Source organism: Arachis stenosperma, chromosome 9 (genome assembly GCF_014773155.1).
Source record: "Arachis stenosperma cultivar V10309 chromosome 9, arast.V10309.gnm1.PFL2, whole genome shotgun sequence".
Classification (NCBI taxonomy): Eukaryota; Viridiplantae; Streptophyta; class Magnoliopsida; order Fabales; family Fabaceae; genus Arachis; species Arachis stenosperma.
In genome coordinates this window covers 36,291,198-36,305,342 of record NC_080385.1, presented here as the reverse complement: position 1 = coordinate 36,305,342, position 14,145 = coordinate 36,291,198, and the positions used below count along the sequence as shown (strand labels likewise).

General features: G+C 33.5%; 1 pseudogene; it reads left to right on the top strand.

Moving 5' to 3' along the window:
- The first annotated feature begins 7,177 nt into the window (after nucleotides 1-7,177).
- Nucleotides 7,178-10,192, top strand: LOC130949389 (uncharacterized; annotated as a pseudogene).
- The last annotated feature ends 3,953 nt before the right edge of the window (nucleotides 10,193-14,145 follow it).

The window sequence follows — 14,145 nt, the reverse complement described above, 5'->3', positions numbered from 1 at the left end:
AGATATAGAAAACCGAGTCCATACCTTAGCCGATTTTCCACGCTCAACCAGAGCACTTCCAAACCACTTTTTCACAAGCTGTCAAGGTTTCAACACCTCCAAGAACAAAGTTTTGCATACCAAAGCCCTCTTCCAAGCTTTTCAAAATCTCAATCAAGCTTCAATATTCACATACACGCTACCTAAGCCACAATGATCATACCCAAACACCACAACTCAATACCGAAGTATCATAAAACAACAAATTACACTAGGATTAAGAATCTTACCACACACAAGATTCAAGGAGATAAGATTAATCTTCTTCTTCAAGAGAGTTGGGTCCTATAACATCAAAGAGCCCAAAATCTCAACACATTCTCCATAAAATTCGAAATTTAGGGATGAAGAACTGAAATGATTTCGTAGCTTACCTCAAGAATAAATTAGTGGATTTTGTAGATCACTTCGTGGTGAATGCGTGGTCGCAAACAGTGCGGCAATTGGAGCTCTAGATCAAAAGTTATGGTGGTTTGAAGATCAACCACGGGTTAGAACTTGAGAGAGTGTTATTCCCCTTCCCATACTCATTTTCAGCGTGTTTAGTGTGTTGTGAGAAGAGAGAAAGAGTGCTGAAAATTAGGGTTTTGGATTAGTTAGGTTGGGCCAAGGGCCCAATATGGGTCCGATTGGCTCGGTTTGGCCCGTTCGCTCTAATATTGGTCCGATTTCTACAAAATTGGTATCAAAATTTTTGTCTCAATCTCCTCTATCATATTAAGCCATAAAAATCACATTTTTGGCTTTCTAGAATAAATTTTTATTTATGAGTTAATTAGTCATTAATTAACCAAATTTTACATAGTAGGGACGCCCACACATTGAGAACTATTTTCCAGATGTAAGTTCATTGATTTGAAAGTCACACTGTATGCGGCCTAGCCGTATAACTTATAAATACACTATATGCATCTGGAAAGCCATATCTGGAACTCGTTCCCGGATAATGTTGAAAGTGGGTAGGCAACCGACACATGAGCTCATGGCCTGCTTAGGACAGACATGCATCATAATGTTTGTGCATATGTATTTGATTGTGTTTGCTTGTATTACTTCTTTGTGATTGTGTTGTTTGTCTTACTGCAATTTGTTTGTGTGTTGATTTGTTTCTTACGCTATTATTTTTCTGTAATTGGAAACTGAGGATGTGATTGAGATTTGCTTTAAGTTTGGAAATTTAAAGACGGTAATTAATTAATAAAGTAAAAATAAAAATAGTATTTTCAAATGTTCAACAAAATAGTTTTATAGAGTAAGTTAATTATTTGTATTATATTCATTACTTTTATGGCATTCCCATTTCCTACTGAGAACGTGTAGTTGTTCTCACCACAAAATTCTCCACCCTTTCAGCGACACAGGTTCGAAGACTCAGTATGAAGCTGCGGATGATTAGTAAATTTACTTATGATTCCTGTTGTTTTTATAGAGTTCCCTCGCCCTTGTTGCTGTAGTTTTTTATTTTATCTAGAGGGATAGGTATTGTATACGAGTTTTACACTGAATGTATTCGTATAGCATTTATTATTATTAGTAATTATGTGATTATTATTACTTGAAGATCTTTGATATGTGGTTTTAATTAATAAAAACAAAATTTTTTGGAATTTTCTTAAAAACTGAAACGCGATATCGACGTAAAGGCTCAATATTAAAAAGATAAATTTAAGAAAATAGGTTAGTAACTCCTTACTTTTGGTACGATCATGACGTGCTAAAAGTTATGGTGTTACACGATTCCCACGTAACTCAAAACACCAAACTTGAACTCAAAGCTCCAAAACCATCAAGCTCACTCCAACAAAATCATACCTCAATCTAACATCATATAACATATAAAAACATCACTAGGGCTAACCCAAAACATCAAACCACAAGTGTTTAAAGAGACTTACCTTACCCAATAATATTAGGGACAAAATCCAATAATATTCCAATGCTAGATCACCCCTACTCAAAAACCAAATCCAAAATTGCGGAAATGTTAGGGCAGGAAACTGGAGTGCAAATTTCGAGTTCTTACCTACAAAGCTTAGTTAGAAATGACGAGCTCGATGAGAACTTCGCGTGGCCGTAAACGACTCGTCAATCGGAGCACCGTAGCTCAAGTTGTGGCTCCCGAAAGGTGATAATGAATAGTGACACCCATTTTCTTCTCCCTTTTCTCTCAATCCGCGTTTTTCTCTCTCTTTGGTGGTGAAAATGAGCTAAAAGCTCATATAATGAGCATATATATATATATATAGCCTTGGGCCCGGTCTAACTCGTTAGCGGTTTAGGTTCATTTAGCCCACTTTGAGCCAAAATCTTTAAAATTAGTGCCCGGTTTTCGATTCTAAATTATTTTTGTCCTTTGAAAACAATAAATTCAATTTTCAAAATCTTATTTTCTAAAATACGCGGTACTGGACAGATTAGAGTCGGTACTGTCAGCTTAAGTGCCGGTATGCATTTTTACAAAAACTTTTCATAAAAGATACATTTTCGCACTCAAAAAAATTTATTGAATTCAAATTTTACCTTTATATTTTAAAAAAATACTTCTATATTTTCGAACCTATTTCGGATAATTAAATTATTATTTTATTAAAACGTTTATTCCAGTTTTTACAGAATGCCTCTTCTTCCTTCACGCCATTCACATCATATGGGCTATTGTGTAAAGTTTTTTTTTTCATTTTATCAATGCAAAATATTTTGGTCACTTTATACGTACCAAACCCACTTATATAATTACTTCAACATTATGCTAAGTCCATATAATAAAAAAAATCCATAAATACTCTAAACATAATAAATAGTATTTATGATTATAATGTTTTAACATCAAGATTATATTTTTTCTATTGTTAATTATTAGACAAAATTTATCCATTGTGGGTCTAACTTTTACAACCATTGGTTATCACTAACCAAAATTCAAGTCACTTTTACACTGCAAAATACACATATACACACTCCCAATTTGGCACGCACGCTTCAACAGCTGAGGAAGGAATCTTCCTTTTGCATAGTAGAATTTTCCATCTTACATCAATAAGGTTATATCTGTTTGAAAGGAAAATAAAAGGAAAGAAAATGGAGGAAAGAAAATAGGAAGGAAAATGATTATTTTCTGTTGTTTGCTTGAGGAGAGAAATTAGAGAGAAAAGAAAGGGATGAAAAAAAATTGGTGGGATCCACTAATTTTTTTCTCTCCAATGTTGGAAAGAAAAGGGAGAGAAAACTTATTTTCTCTCTATACTTCCAATATTACCCTTTCACTTTTTTCAATATATTTTATAAGATCAAGGTAAGATTGTCTTTTTATAATATTATTTTCTTCTTATTTTCCTTCCATCCAAACACATCTAAGAAAAATAAAAATCCAATCAATTTATTTTCTTTCCTTTTTATTTCTTTCTGTCCAACCAAACATAGCCTAAATTCTGACAACAGGGAAGCTATGGTCTTCTTTATTTACCGAGCCTCTAAGAATGCACATATGCTAAGACAAAGGTATGAATACATATTCTTCTGTTTGTTTTAAATGGATCTTGTATTCTTGTATTTTTGTGTTATTTCTTTCAACTCTTCATCAGGGAAAAATTTTGAGTAAATATTTGTATTTATAGTTGGTTTTGATGACCTAAATTTAGGCTACATGGCTACAATATAGATCAAATTTGTCTAAATTTAGAATCCTCTGCATTATGATTGCTATTGCTCTTTTTTACAGGTTACAAATGGAAAGAATAGATACATTAAACATGAGAAACAATCAAGAATTGTTCCTCTGTATCAATTCAAGTGCTATTCAAACAGTTCCATCTATTCAGATTGGCATAAAATTCAGTTTGAACATTACAGTAAAACTATAAAGTTTCACTAAAATGTTAGCCATATTGCATACATGTTCAACATGTTTAGCAAATTTTTCACTCAGTGTTTTTTTAGAAATCAAATTCTCAGAGACTTTTCTTATTAATTTTACATTATCATCCCTAGAGCAGAACTCATCATGTAACTATGTCTCTGCCATGTCTTGCAATTGTATATTTATATATGGCTCCAGTGTTTGGCTATGAAAAATTGCCAAAGCCCTTGTTCTTTCACATGACTCCAGCTATCACCAACTCATTAGTCATTAGTATGTTCCTACTAACATCACTTTGTTATGTTGATTATTAATTTGTCTTTGTGCAATTGTGGCTAATGTTATTTACAATTAATTAACTATTATTATCTCTTTTCTTTTCTTTTCTTTTTTTAGGTTAAGAACTCACTGTGTGATTGCCTTATATCGGTTGTCACACCTTCATTGTTTAATCTTCTCTTCACTAATGCAAATTTTATATGAGAGTTTCCACTTCTCTTCTTTTTTTTCTTTTGACTTTATGTTTTTATGTTTTTGCAAGATGAAGATAGACTTAAAAGGATTGAAGGGTAAATAAATTACTCTTATTACTCATAAATCAGTTTGGATTTGCATAAAGCCACGGGTACTGTTTCTTTCTTTGTTTTTCTTTTGGACAATATATCATTATAGTTAGCATAGAAAATTAGCAAGCTTTGTCTTGCAAAAGCTAAGTGCCAAGATCAAAGATCTTTTGACGATTATTATTATTATTATTATTATTATTATTATTATTATTATTGTTGTTGTTGTTGTTGTTGTTGTTGTTGTTGTTGTTGTTGTTGTTGTTGTTGAATGCTATAAAACTGTGGAGAGAACAGGGTTGAAAATGAAGAACTTTGATTCTAGGGCCAATATTGGCATTATCTCTTTTTTGTATTGAATGAAAATGAACACTTAAAAACTGTGATATAGGATTTAAAGGTATAGTTCCTTTTTATGTTGGCATGATATTATGATTTTTAATACTTAGTCTTCTCATTGATACATCCATTCTGTATGCTTTACTAGTCCTCATCACATTTATTTATGCATTTAATCGTCTTTTCATGTGATTCTCTAATACACATGCTAATTGTCTAATTTGTAGTGAAATACTCTATCCCATGTCTTATTGTGCTTCTCATATGCTTGATCTCTCTAAAGTTTTTACACATTTTTTTGTTTCTTTTATTCTTGTAAATTGTAAGTATAAAAGTGCTTTTGACCACTCAGTTATAGTTGCATAAAATATTTACCGAAGATAATTGGTAAAAGCCACTCAAATTTTTCTACATGTGTTATTTGTTATATCATTATCGGATCTGATGAAGTATGTTGTTTTAATCTTTTGGATACCCGTGGTTTTCTTTTTTTTTGGCTTCTAAGATGGAGCGTTTGCGAGCGAAATACCATCAGAAGGTTGGAACTCTTGAGAGAAAGGTAACTAGGTAATAATTTGTATGTCTATGAGTAATCAAAGGTGTATGCTCTCACGAAGGAAAGGCATACCCTTCGACCGGAGTAGAATAAAAGAAGTGATGCTGCTGCTCTCTGGAAGGAAAAAGATGAAATAATTATTCAAGTTATGGCAGAAAGAGGGGCAGTTGGACATTTTTAACTTGAATTTAATATTTGCAATTCTTCCCTGCTTTAAGTTCATTTTTGAAATAAGTAGCACTGCCTTGTTTGATGGTGTTGTAAGTTCTTGATACTTTCATTCAAATAGGTCTTTGACCTTTTATCCCGTGGATATTTTCGTCTCTGACCATTTGAAAATACTTTTAAGTCCCTCACCTCCTTAAAAGTTGGACATATTACTCCCTCTGTGCAAATGCCTCCTCCGTCAGACCCAACGAAAAAATCTGACGTAGCTTCCGTTCTGATGACCTGGCTTTACGGGTGCACACCTGCCATATAAGTGGAATGGTAGTTTTGAAAATTGGACAAATAAGTCCTTCCCCCCTTAAAACTGCGTGGTTTCATTTGGTGTGGCAGCCCTTTACTTACACATTCATCCCTTCTTACTAGCTGATATATGAAACAGTATCGCTCTCTTCCCTTCCCTTTTCGCTAATACCCTCCATCCTTTGGTGTGGATCTCCAGTTAAGTGGTGATTGATTTTTGATGCTACTATGGCTACTAGTTATATTTAACAGTTGAGTCCATTCATATGTGAATGCTTGTCAAACATATTTATTCATATTTCTAGTTGTTAATTGGATTAAGGAGTTGAGCTATTTTTAGTTCTCTTTCATCAAACATGATGTTATTTATTTGAATAAGCTCCATAATCATACTCTAGTTTTGAATAGTGAATAATCTTGATGCTTTTTCTGAGATCATTTGATTGAGTTCCTCTGTTCCCTTGGTTGTTATGTATGTAGGATTAAGGAACGATTTTAAGCAGTCTTAATTATATCCTGATTATGCTGAAAGCTCTCGTTCAATCATGGTGGAGTTTTTTAAACACAAGGCTACAAATATTGAATTCGTAGGCCATCATCTTGTTTGATTGTTATCTCTGTGATCAAATATAAAAATAATTGAACTATTCTATCTTGTATTTAGGGAAAAATAAATGCGAATTATAGTATTTAGCTCTTTTTTTAATGATAATGTTTAGAGAAGTTATTAATCAAATGAGTGAGTGAGCCTATGATGAACTGTGTGTTGACCTATCACTCCCAAAGGAAAAGTCAGGGGGGTGTTGGTGTGTTGGCAACTGACAGAGTGGCACATGATGATACCTACTGTGGTGTACTAAACAAATGCATATACTAGGATCTTTCACTATGGAAGAAAATGGCCCATTGCTTGAAAATGAATTAGAAAGGACTTTTTTTACATGTTTGTTTTGTTATTTATAGTAAAATCCAAAGGAAGACATGTATTATAAGCATCTTTTATAGCTAATAGAATGTGTATCAGATGCATGAATTAGATTAATATTATTGGTGTATTGCATATGATCATTGCTTAGCAAGATGCGTATATAATATTTACTTCTAATGTATGTTTGGTTTTCTATTCCTCCATCATGATTTAGTTTTGAGCGAAGATGTTGTTGTGGTTAATGTTCTTTCTTTAATTTGTTTTTTTTCCTCCCTAAAAATAACTTTTCTAGGTTTTACCTGGCTACACTTATGTAACTCTGTCCTATTTGGCTTTTTTAGATTGGATGCCAGGAGTTGACCACTAATGATCCCATTGAAGTTCAAATGATCCGTTATGCTTGGTTATTTTATCTATTGTGATTGAGAATGTGGAACTTTCCTTCATACTGTATTGCTGGAAGTGTGCGGTAAAAAAATGATTCCACAAAGCCAACTTATTCTGCATCGGAATGTTCTGATGATGAAAATTCAGTTGTTGGGAGAGAAGAAGGGCTGGAATGCCCAATATGCTAGGAATCTTTCAACATTATTGAAAATGTGCCCTATGTATTGTGGTGTGGCCACACCCTTTGAAAAAATTGTATAATGGGACTACAATGGGCTGTTATGAAGTTTCCAACACTACCAATTCAATTTTTGCTCTTTATCTCCTGCCCATGGTGCAACCTATCTTTCTGTTTGGTTTATCAAGGGAATATTAAATTCCCTCTCAAGAACTACTTTTTCTTTGGATAGTTGAGAGAATGAATGGTGATAGAGGGAAATCACACTCAAATTGTGGTGGTGATAATCAACAACATTGGCCAATTAAAGATAATTTAGCCATGGAAAGCTATGTAAGCCATGAAAATGCCAGGAGGAGTCAAGTTCACTACCTATGTGTGTAAAAGGTTGCCACACAAAATGATGTAGTTTTGAGAGGAGGGACTTATTTGTCCAGTTTTTAAAACTATCATTCCATTTATATGCCATGTGTGCACCCGTAAGGCCAGGTCATCAGAGCAGGAGCCACGTCAGACTTTTCTGTTGAGTCTAACGGAGGCATTTGCACGAAGAGACTAATTTGTCCAACTTTTAAGGAGGTGAAGGACTTAAAAGTATTTTCAAATGGTCAGTGACAAAAATGTTTGCAAGACAAAAGGTTAGGAATATATTTGTCATTTTTTCATCCAATTAAAATTTGATTTGTTTAGCCTTCTTTTCCTTTTGGGCCTAGTGCCTTCCACTGTAATAAATAAATAAAAAAATGCAATTATAATTTTCATATGTAATGTATTAATTTTTCTTATCTTGTGTTGACAAATGAATAATATATTTGAGGGGCATTGCTATTATAGTTACAATTGGATATCATAAAGGTCCTTTTTTATGTTAGAATGTATCTCATCTCAGGTGAAGAGATTTCCAGAAAGGAGGCTATTCAAGAATCGACAATTAGAAAATTAAGGGCTCAGGTATGCATATAGCTACTTGCTTCATTTGTTTTTTTTAATTCATATTTTGTTGCTCTTATATCTATTAATCAATGCTCTCTTTATTTATTCTAAAAAAATAGATTAGAGAACTTTAGGAAAAGAAGAAAGGTTTGGCTACTAAATTTTAGGTAATTAAACGATGAACTATTTTCTTGAAATTTTTATTACCTTTGTAATGATTCTGAATAAGTTTAAGTATCTTCAATAAACGAGCAATTCTAGAGATACAAAATGAAGCGGCATGAGAGGAGGGAGAGTGATTTGAGATCGAGAAGATCGCTAACGTGTTCGAAGACTGATTCCCAACATTCATCTGGTAAGTCCGGTGAATTTCTTGTTGATGGAGCCATTGTTGTGTAGAAGGGTTTTGGAGAATGATGATGGGAGTTTGAGTTTTTAACATGTGTTTTGTTGTTGTCATTGTCTTATAAAGAAAAATAAATGCGGGAACCACCACAGGCTATAGAATTTATGGATAGGCCTGGCGGTGTTAAATGAGCCAGGTATAGATTTTTTTTTCATAAATAAATAAAAACAAATATTTTCAAAAATAAAATATGATAATTTTGGGTATAACTAGATACTCATCAAAATTCATCCTTTACACCATTAATTAGTTATTATCTATAAAAATTTAACAAAATAATTATAATAATTATTTTTAGATATTATGTCTCAAATCTTCTCTCTCATATATTTAAATTCAATAATACTCCACATCCATGCAATAACTCTAACTAAGTCAACCAAGTTATTTTTCATTCACGCGCCCCCCCCCCCCGTCTATTAACGTAATTATGTAAAGCATCTTCCTCAACGTAAACCTTCTTCGATCTGCATTGTATTCTTCAACATAATAAGCTCCCGTCGTTCTTCTCTGCTGCTTGTCATTCTTCTTCGTTTTCTTCTCTGCTCTCATCGTTCTTCTTCGTTTTCTTCCTTGATCTGCATTGTATTTATCTTCATCCTATTCTTCTTCATTTTCTTCTTCGATCTGCATAGCATTTATCTTCTTTGTTTTCTTGTTCATTTTTAGATTTCAATAGCACATCAAAATAATGAAGGATTCAACTTCAAACCAGTTGAATGAGAGTAATTTAGATTATTCTTCTGAATCGAATCAAGGGGATGAGGTTTGGATTATTCAATTTTGAATTGAATTGAATGGAATGCAATTGTTAAATTCTGGACGTAGCTGTTTTGAATTGAATTAAATTAAATGGAATGTAATCGCTAAATTCTAGATGCAAGTGTTTTGAATTTAATTTTATTTAATGACAATATTCAATTCATTTAGCATTGTACATTGGTTTTGTTTTGATAGTATTTCTCGGTTTATTCTAGCTGCAGGTGTTCTGAATTTGAATTTATATAATGGACAATGTTCGGTTCATTTAATATTATACAATGTTTTTACTTTGATTATATTTTCGGTTCATTCTGGATGCAGGTGTTTGAATTTGAATTTATATAATGGAAAATATTCGGTTCATTTAGTATTATACAATGGTTTCACTTTAATAATATTTTCGGTTAATTTTATAGTCCATGTGTGTTGTGGATAAACAATTTGTCCCAAAGATTGGGATAACTTTCAAGACACTAAAAGAAGCTGGAAAGTTCTACAAAGATTATTCCAAACTTGTCGGTTTTTCTACCAAAATAAGGAACACAACTTGGAAGGGAGATGAGATTAAGAATAAACTAATCACATGTAGTAGAGAGGGGAAGTGGAAATTCAAGATATCGTCTTTGGATAATTTCCAAAGTTATTCTAAATCATTCACACCCTTGCTGTCCAGATCGAGCAGAGATGCTCAAACAACACAGGGAGCTAAGCATGTTTGTACGTCGCACCATTGAAAACAACGAGGAAGTCAGAATCAGACCAAGTAACACATATTAGTCATTCGTAGCAGTAGCAAAAAGTCATCGGGAACTAAGTTTTATAGAAAAAGACGTGAGAAATTACATTACAAGGAAAGCACAGAATATTTTTGAACAAGACGATGCCAAAGAATTTGGCAAGTACTTATTAAGAATGAAAGAGAAGAATCAAAATTTCTTTTTCGAGTTTAACTTCAAAGGTGATCACTCCATCAAAAATACATTTTGGACTGATGCAAGAAGTAGGGCTGCATATTTGATACCACTTACAACACAAATAGGTATTCGGTTCACTAACATATAGTTTTAGGTTCACAGAGGCAACACATTTCGGTTCATAACAATTGTTAGTGTCCATTTTTGCAGGTACAATCTGGTTTTTGGTTCTTTTATGGGCGTGAATTACCACAGTTAGTTGACACTTCTCGGATGCGCTTTGATAAAAAATAAGGATATCCAATCATTCAAATGGCTATTCGAATGTTGGCTCCATTACATGGGAGGGAAGGCACCAAAAGACACTCTTACTGATCAATGAGCATCGATGCAAAGGGCTATTGAGATGTGTATGCCAACAGAAATTCACCGGTGGTTCATTTGGCACATCATGAAGAAGATCCCAAGGAAATCAAAGGGCTACAAGCGATAGGAAGAAATCGAACAAGAGATGAGTCATGTCGTTTGGAACTCGTTTACAAAAAGATACATTCGATAGAAATTGGAATAATTTTGTCACAAAGTACTGTGTTGAAGGCAATAAGTGGCTTTTAGGTAACTGAGGTTTTAATTTGAATTATTTGATGTTATTACTTTTTTGATGAAAACGTGAATAACTTTCAGTTTATATGGGCGTATGTTTTCGATTCTTTCTGTAGAGCTATTTGAAGATCGCCATTTATGGATTCCGGTTTATCTGGATCACCACTTTTAGGTGAGATGAGAAGAACACAAAGGAGCGAGAGCATGCATGCCTTTTTTAACAAGTTTATCATACTGAATAGCTCCTTGATTCAATTTGTAAAGCAATACGATAATTGCCTAGCAAGCAGAGAGCAAAGAGAGAGAGAATTTGATGCTGCAAATTTTCACACCGTGATACCGTGAAAAACAAATTCAGCAATAGAAGCTCAATTTCAGCACGTGTATACTCACGAAAAGTTCAGGGAAGTTCAAGCACAATTCAGAGAAAAGGTGAATTGCATCACAAGATCAATGCATTCCACTCTAGGTTTTACGACATACGAAGTTGTAGAGCAAGTTTCTAACACCACATTCAACAAGTTTTTTATTATGTATGACGCAGTATCATGAGAAGTAAAGTGTCAGTTCTTGTTGTTTAAGTCAAGGGGCATACTGTGCCGTCATTCTCTGAGTATCTTAAGCTTTGAGCGCGTAGATACAGTGGCACCAAAATATATATTGGAACGATGGAGTAAGAACATAAAGAGGAGGCACACACATATCAAGAGCAGACAAGACAAGCCTCTACTGGAGCCGAGAAGCAAGAGATCCGATGATTTGGTGTTTTGGTCGCACAATATTTATGAATTTATGTCAAAATCCGAGGAGCTGACCGGAATTCTACATCATGCTTTTGATATTGTCATGGCCGAGATGCAAGAATATCAAGAGACAAAATAGATGAAATTAACAAGTAAACTAACAGAATTAAGATGCTAGAACAAGAAATTGTAAATGAAACTAAATCAAAGCAAGCTCAAAACCTAAATCTCTGGAGAGAAATAAACCTAAAACCCTAAATTCTAGAGAGAAAAGAGAGCTTCTCTCTCTAGAAATCTAACCTAAAATATAACAAAAATCTATCTTAATTTCTCTCCTTTGATCTCTTTGAGTTTGGCTTGAAATAATACTTCAAAAATGAGTTGGATTGGGCCCAAAATTGGCCTGAAATCGCGACCCACGTGTTCACTTAAGTGAACTCACGTGCTGACAGTCGTGCATACGCATGAGGCATGCATACACATGACTTCGCGAATCTCTAAAACATGCATACGCATAAGGCATGCGTATGCACAACTTGATATTCATGTGTATGCATGACCCTGAAATGCTCAAAAGTATATTTCTTCCTAAATTCTCTACTTTGCATACTTTTCCTTCACTTCTTCAAGCAATCCTTGCCTTCTAAGCCTAAAATCACTTAACAAACACACATGACATCGAATGGAATTTAGCAATTTAAAAGTCTAAAAAACATATTTTTAATCTTAAGCACAATTCAGACAAAATTTACAAAAGTATGCTATTTCAGTGAATAAATGTAGGATAAGTTGATAAAATTCACTTATTTCAATATAAAATAAACCATCAAATTGTGGTTTATCAAGGATACAAATTGGAATCAATTTAGTTCAGAAATAGCTTCAGCAATATTATAGATGAATATTACAAATCAGGAAGAAGACCATATTACCTGGATAGGTGAAAATGATGGTCATTACACAGTGGCTTTAGGGTACAAAATTAGTTTTCAGCTCACCCACCTGTCGCCGAACAACCTACCCAAGGTTTGCAAGGACAAGAAGCTCTAGAATCTATTATGAGACCTTTAATACCCAACAAAAGTTAAAGTATTTCTCTAGAAAGTACTGTATGACGGACTCCCTATTCGTCGAAAACTCCATTGCCAAATTCCAAGAATCACAGAAGAGTGCCCTAGACGCAATTCAGAGGTAGAGTTAGTGACTCATTATCTAATTGAATGCTTGATGTCAAAGGATATATGGTGAAAGACAACAATAGATGCTAACCTGCTTGTGGATAGCTCGAATGAATTTTGGAAAAGATGGAGCCGCTTTACTGATGGAATGCTGAGAGGACAAAATGGGAAAAAGAAGATAACAATTGCAGTAATAATCACCTGAAAGATATGGAATTTATTAATTTTTGAGAAATGCAGAGGGAATGCTCAAGCTAACTAGTAATCACAATGATAATAGAAATAGGTATTAGGTTGTCATATTTTTGTGCCAATAAGACTTTTTAAAAAAATATGTTAGATTCATTTTTTGGCTGTCCAAAAATTGGACCATCCTTGATTGTTTTCATTCCATTCCAATAAATGAAATAAATTACTAGCTTAAGAAAAAAAATTAAATAGTATGCAATTCTAAATTATGATTTAATATATCTTAAATAATATTAAATAATTAATCATAAATTTAATTTATTAATTCTAAACTTGGTAAAAATTTTTACGGAGATACTTGTCCTTTTTGAAAAATACAAATATCTTATTTTATGTTTAGTAAATTAAAAAATGTGTTTATACTTGTAGTTTAAAATTTAAAAGTGCTATTAAAAATACCTAAAAGAATATTTTTTAAAATTAATTTGTGATTGTAATTTTATATATTAATATATATTCAAATTTAGCATATATTTATACCTATTATGATCTTTTTAAATTTTAAAAATAATTTACCAAACATAATCATTGTTCGTACCCTAACCCAAACATAAAGCCAAGACCAATAAGGATGAAAGGACCAGCCTTGGAAGGTGGCCCTTCATCCCCTACCCGACCTTAACAAAGCCTGTCCTAAGGATCCCTACCCACTTCCCAGCATTGATACTCTGGTCGACTTGGCCTCAGGCTACCAATATCTATCCTTTATGGACGCATACTCGGGATACAATCAAATCCCAATGCACAAATTGGATCAAGAAAAGACCTCTTTCATAACTCCAAAGGTTAATTATTGCTATATAGTAATGCCTTTTGGATTGAAGAATGCGGGGGCTACTTACTAGCGACTGATGAACAAAGTCTTTTCCTCCCGCATAGGAAAACTCATGGAGGTATACATAGACGACATGCTCGTCAAAACCAAAGAGAGCACGACACTATTGTCCAACCTCTCTGGGGTATACGCCACCATAAAAAAACATGGCATGAGGTTAAACCCTTCGAAATGTACCTTTGCAATAGAAGTTGGAAAGTTCTTAGGC